Source organism: Coregonus clupeaformis, unplaced genomic scaffold, assembly GCF_020615455.1.
Source record: "Coregonus clupeaformis isolate EN_2021a unplaced genomic scaffold, ASM2061545v1 scaf1238, whole genome shotgun sequence".
NCBI classification, from domain to species: Eukaryota; Metazoa; Chordata; class Actinopteri; order Salmoniformes; family Salmonidae; genus Coregonus; species Coregonus clupeaformis.
In genome coordinates, this window is record NW_025534692.1 from 82,182 (window position 1) to 88,181 (window position 6,000).

Consider the following 6,000-nt stretch of genomic DNA (forward strand, 5'->3'; position numbering starts at 1 on the left):
ACCTGAGGACTGTTAACTGTATAACTAGGTCACGCTGCCGTGTTCAACCTGAGGACTGTTAACTGTATAACTAGGTCACGCTGCCGTGTTCAACCTGAGGACTGTTAACTGTATAACTAGGTCACGCTGCCGTGTTCAACCTGAGGACTGTTAACTGTATAACTAGGTCACGCTGCCGTGTTCAACCTGAGGACTGTTAACTGTATAACTAGGTCACGCTGCCGTGTTCAACCTGAGGACTGTTAACTGTATAACTAGGTCACGCTGCCGTGTTCAACCTGAGGACTGTTAACTGTATAACTAGGTCACGCTGCCGTGTTCAACCTGAGGACTGTTAACTGTATAACTAGGTCACGCTGCCGTGTTCAACCTGAGGACTGTTAACTGTATAACTAGGTCACGCTGCCGTGTTCAACCTGAGGACTGTTAACTGTATAACTAGGTCACGCTGCCGTGTTCAACCTGAGGACTGTTAACTGTATAACTAGGTCACGCTGCCGTGTTCAACCTGAGGACTGTTAACTGTATAACTAGGTCACGCTGCCGTGTTCAACCTGAGGACTGTTAACTGTATAACTAGGTCACGCTGCCGTGTTCAACCTGAGGACTGTTAACTGTATAACTAGGTCACGCTGCCGTGTTCAACCTGAGGACTGTTAACTGTATAACCAGGTCACGCTGCCGTGTTCAACCTGAGGACTGTTAACTGTATAACTAGGTCACGCTGCCGTGTTCAACCTGAGGACTGTTAACTGTATAACTAGGTCACGCTGCCGTGTTCAACCTGAGGACTGTTAACTGTATAACTAGGTCACGCTGCCGTGTTCAACCTGAGGACTGTTAACTGTATAACTAGGTCACGCTGCCGTGTTCAACCTGAGGACTGTTAACTGTATAACTAGGTCACGCTGCCGTGTTCAACCTGAGGACTGTTAACTGTATAACTAGGTCACGCTGCCGTGTTCAACCTGAGGACTGTTAACTGTATAACTAGGTCACGCTGCCGTGTTCAACCTGAGGACTGTTAACTGTATAACTAGGTCACGCTGCCGTGTTCAACCTGAGGACTGTTAACTGTATAACTAGGTCACGCTGCCGTGTTCAACCTGAGGACTGTTAACTGTATAACTAGGTCACGCTGCCGTGTTCAACCTGAGGACTGTTAACTGTATAACTAGGTCACGCTGCCGTGTTCAACCTGAGGACTGTTAACTGTATAACTAGGTCACGCTGCCGTGTTCAACCTGAGGACTGTTAACTGTATAACTAGGTCACGCTGCCGTGTTCAACCTGAGGACTGTTAACTGTATAACTAGGTCACGCTGCCGTGTTCAACCTGAGGACTGTTAACTGTATAACCAGGTCACGCTGCCGTGTTCAACCTGAGGACTGTTAACTGTATAACTAGGTCACGCTGCCGTGTTCAACCTGAGGACTGTTAACTGTATAACTAGGTCACGCTGCCGTGTTCAACCTGAGGACTGTTAACTGTATAACTAGGTCACGCTGCCGTGTTCAACCTGAGGACTGTTAACTGTATAACTAGGTCACGCTGCCGTGTTCAACCTGAGGACTGTTAACTGTATAACCAGGTCACGCTGCCGTGTTCAACCTGAGGACTGTTAACTGTATAACTAGGTCACGCTGCCGTGTTCAACCTGAGGACTGTTAACTGTATAACTAGGTCACGCTGCCGTGTTCAACCTGAGGACTGTTAACTGTATAACTAGGTCACGCTGCCGTGTTCAACCTGAGGACTGTTAACTGTATAACTAGGTCACGCTGCCGTGTTCAACCTGAGGACTGTTAACTGTATAACTAGGTCACGCTGCCGTGTTCAACCTGAGGACTGTTAACTGTATAACTAGGTCACGCTGCCGTGTTCAACCTGAGGACTGTTAACTGGTATAACTAGGTCACGCTGCCGTGTTCAACCTGAGGACTGTTAACTGTATAACTAGGTCACGCTGCCGTGTTCAACCTGAGGACTGTTAACTGTATAACTAGGTCACGCTGCCGTGTTCAACCTGAGGACTGTTAACTGTATAACTAGGTCACGCTGCCGTGTTCAACCTGAGGACTGTTAACTGTATAACTAGGTCACGCTGCCGTGTTCAACCTGAGGACTGTTAACTGTATAACTAGGTCACGCTGCCGTGTTCAACCTGAGGACTGTTAACTGTATAACCAGGTCACGCTGCCGTGTTCAACCTGAGGACTGTTAACTGTATAACTAGGTCACGCTGCCGTGTTCAACCTGAGGACTGTTAACTGTATAACTAGGTCACGCTGCCGTGTTCAACCTGAGGACTGTTAACTGTATAACTAGGTCACGCTGCCGTGTTCAACCTGAGGACTGTTAACTGTATAACTAGGTCACGCTGCCGTGTTCAACCTGAGGACTGTTAACTGTATAACTAGGTCACGCTGCCGTGTTCAACCTGAGGACTGTTAACTGTATAACTAGGTCACGCTGCCGTGTTCAACCTGAGGACTGTTAACTGTATAACTAGGTCACGCTGCCGTGTTCAACCTGAGGACTGTTAACTGTATAACTAGGTCACGCTGCCGTGTTCAACCTGAGGACTGTTAACTGTATAACTAGGTCACGCTGCCGTGTTCAACCTGAGGACTGTTAACTGTATAACTAGGTCACGCTGCCGTGTTCAACCTGAGGACTGTTAACTGTATAACTAGGTCACGCTGCCGTGTTCAACCTGAGGACTGTTAACTGTATAACTAGGTCACGCTGCCGTGTTCAACCTGAGGACTGTTAACTGTATAACCAGGTCACGCTGCCGTGTTCAACCTGAGGACTGTTAACTGTATAACTAGGTCACGCTGCCGTGTTCAACCTGAGGACTGTTAACTGTATAACTAGGTCACGCTGCCGTGTTCAACCTGAGGACTGTTAACTGTATAACTAGGTCACGCTGCCGTGTTCAACCTGAGGACTGTTAACTGTATAACTAGGTCACGCTGCCGTGTTCAACCTGAGGACTGTTAACTGTATAACTAGGTCACGCTGCCGTGTTCAACCTGAGGACTGTTAACTGTATAACTAGGTCACGCTGCCGTGTTCAACCTGAGGACTGTTAACTGTATAACTAGGTCACGCTGCCGTGTTCAACCTGAGGACTGTTAACTGTATAACTAGGTCACGCTGCCGTGTTCAACCTGAGGACTGTTAACTGTATAACTAGGTCACGCTGCCGTGTTCAACCTGAGGACTGTTAACTGTATAACTAGGTCACGCTGCCGTGTTCAACCTGAGGACTGTTAACTGTATAACTAGGTCACGCTGCCGTGTTCAACCTGAGGACTGTTAACTGTATAACTAGGTCACGCTGCCGTGTTCAACCTGAGGACTGTTAACTGTATAACTAGGTCACGCTGCCGTGTTCAACCTGAGGACTGTTAACTGTATAACTAGGTCACGCTGCCGTGTTCAACCTGAGGACTGTTAACTGTATAACTAGGTCACGCTGCCGTGTTCAACCTGAGGACTGTTAACTGTATAACCAGGTCACGCTGCCGTGTTCAACCTGAGGACTGTTAACTGTATAACTAGGTCACGCTGCCGTGTTCAACCTGAGGACTGTTAACTGTATAACTAGGTCACGCTGCCGTGTTCAACCTGAGGACTGTTAACTGTATAACTAGGTCACGCTGCCGTGTTCAACCTGAGGACTGTTAACTGTATAACTAGGTCACGCTGCCGTGTTCAACCTGAGGACTGTTAACTGTATAACTAGGTCACGCTGCCGTGTTCAACCTGAGGACTGTTAACTGTATAACTAGGTCACGCTGCCGTGTTCAACCTGAGGACTGTTAACTGTATAACTAGGTCACGCTGCCGTGTTCAACCTGAGGACTGTTAACTGTATAACTAGGTCACGCTGCCGTGTTCAACCTGAGGACTGTTAACTGTATAACTAGGTCACGCTGCCGTGTTCAACCTGAGGACTGTTAACTGTATAACTAGGTCACGCTGCCGTGTTCAACCTGAGGACTGTTAACTGTATAACTAGGTCACGCTGCCGTGTTCAACCTGAGGACTGTTAACTGTATAACTAGGTCACGCTGCCGTGTTCAACCTGAGGACTGTTAACTGTATAACTAGGTCACGCTGCCGTGTTCAACCTGAGGACTGTTAACTGTATAACTAGGTCACGCTGCCGTGTTCAACCTGAGGACTGTTAACTGTATAACTAGGTCACGCTGCCGTGTTCAACCTGAGGACTGTTAACTGTATAACTAGGTCACGCTGCCGTGTTCAACCTGAGGACTGTTAACTGTATAACTAGGTCACGCTGCCGTGTTCAACCTGAGGACTGTTAACTGTATAACTAGGTCACGCTGCCGTGTTCAACCTGAGGACTGTTAACTGTATAACTAGGTCACGCTGCCGTGTTCAACCTGAGGACTGTTAACTGTATAACTAGGTCACGCTGCCGTGTTCAACCTGAGGACTGTTAACTGTATAACTAGGTCACGCTGCCGTGTTCAACCTGAGGACTGTTAACTGTATAACTAGGTCACGCTGCCGTGTTCAACCTGAGGACTGTTAACTGTATAACTAGGTCACGCTGCCGTGTTCAACCTGAGGACTGTTAACTGTATAACCAGGTCACGCTGCCGTGTTCAACCTGAGGACTGTTAACTGTATAACCAGGTCACGCTGCCGTGTTCAACCTGAGGACTGTTAACTGTATAACTAGGTCACGCTGCCGTGTTCAACCTGAGGACTGTTAACTGTATAACTAGGTCACGCTGCCGTGTTCAACCTGAGGACTGTTAACTGTATAACTAGGTCACGCTGCCGTGTTCAACCTGAGGACTGTTAACTGTATAACTAGGTCACGCTGCCGTGTTCAACCTGAGGACTGTTAACTGTATAACTAGGTCACGCTGCCGTGTTCAACCTGAGGACTGTTAACTGTATAACTAGGTCACGCTGCCGTGTTCAACCTGAGGACTGTTAACTGTATAACTAGGTCACGCTGCCGTGTTCAACCTGAGGACTGTTAACTGTATAACTAGGTCACGCTGCCGTGTTCAACCTGAGGACTGTTAACTGTATAACTAGGTCACGCTGCCGTGTTCAACCTGAGGACTGTTAACTGTATAACTAGGTCACGCTGCCGTGTTCAACCTGAGGACTGTTAACTGTATAACTAGGTCACGCTGCCGTGTTCAACCTGAGGACTGTTAACTGTATAACTAGGTCACGCTGCCGTGTTCAACCTGAGGACTGTTAACTGTATAACCAGGTCACGCTGCCGTGTTCAACCTGAGGACTGTTAACTGTATAACTAGGTCACGCTGCCGTGTTCAACCTGAGGACTGTTAACTGTATAACTAGGTCACGCTGCCGTGTTCAACCTGAGGACTGTTAACTGTATAACTAGGTCACGCTGCCGTGTTCAACCTGAGGACTGTTAACTGTATAACTAGGTCACGCTGCCGTGTTCAACCTGAGGACTGTTAACTGTATAACTAGGTCACGCTGCCGTGTTCAACCTGAGGACTGTTAACTGTATAACTAGGTCACGCTGCCGTGTTCAACCTGAGGACTGTTAACTGTATAACTAGGTCACGCTGCCGTGTTCAACCTGAGGACTGTTAACTGTATAACTAGGTCACGCTGCCGTGTTCAACCTGAGGACTGTTAACTGTATAACTAGGTCACGCTGCCGTGTTCAACCTGAGGACTGTTAACTGTATAACTAGGTCACGCTGCCGTGTTCAACCTGAGGACTGTTAACTGTATAACTAGGTCACGCTGCCGTGTTCAACCTGAGGACTGTTAACTGTATAACTAGGTCACGCTGCCGTGTTCAACCTGAGGACTGTTAACTGTATAACTAGGTCACGCTGCCGTGTTCAACCTGAGGACTGTTAACTGTATAACTAGGTCACGCTGCCGTGTTCAACCTGAGGACTGTTAACTGTATAACTAGGTCACGCTGCCGTGTTCAACCTGAGGACTGTTAACTG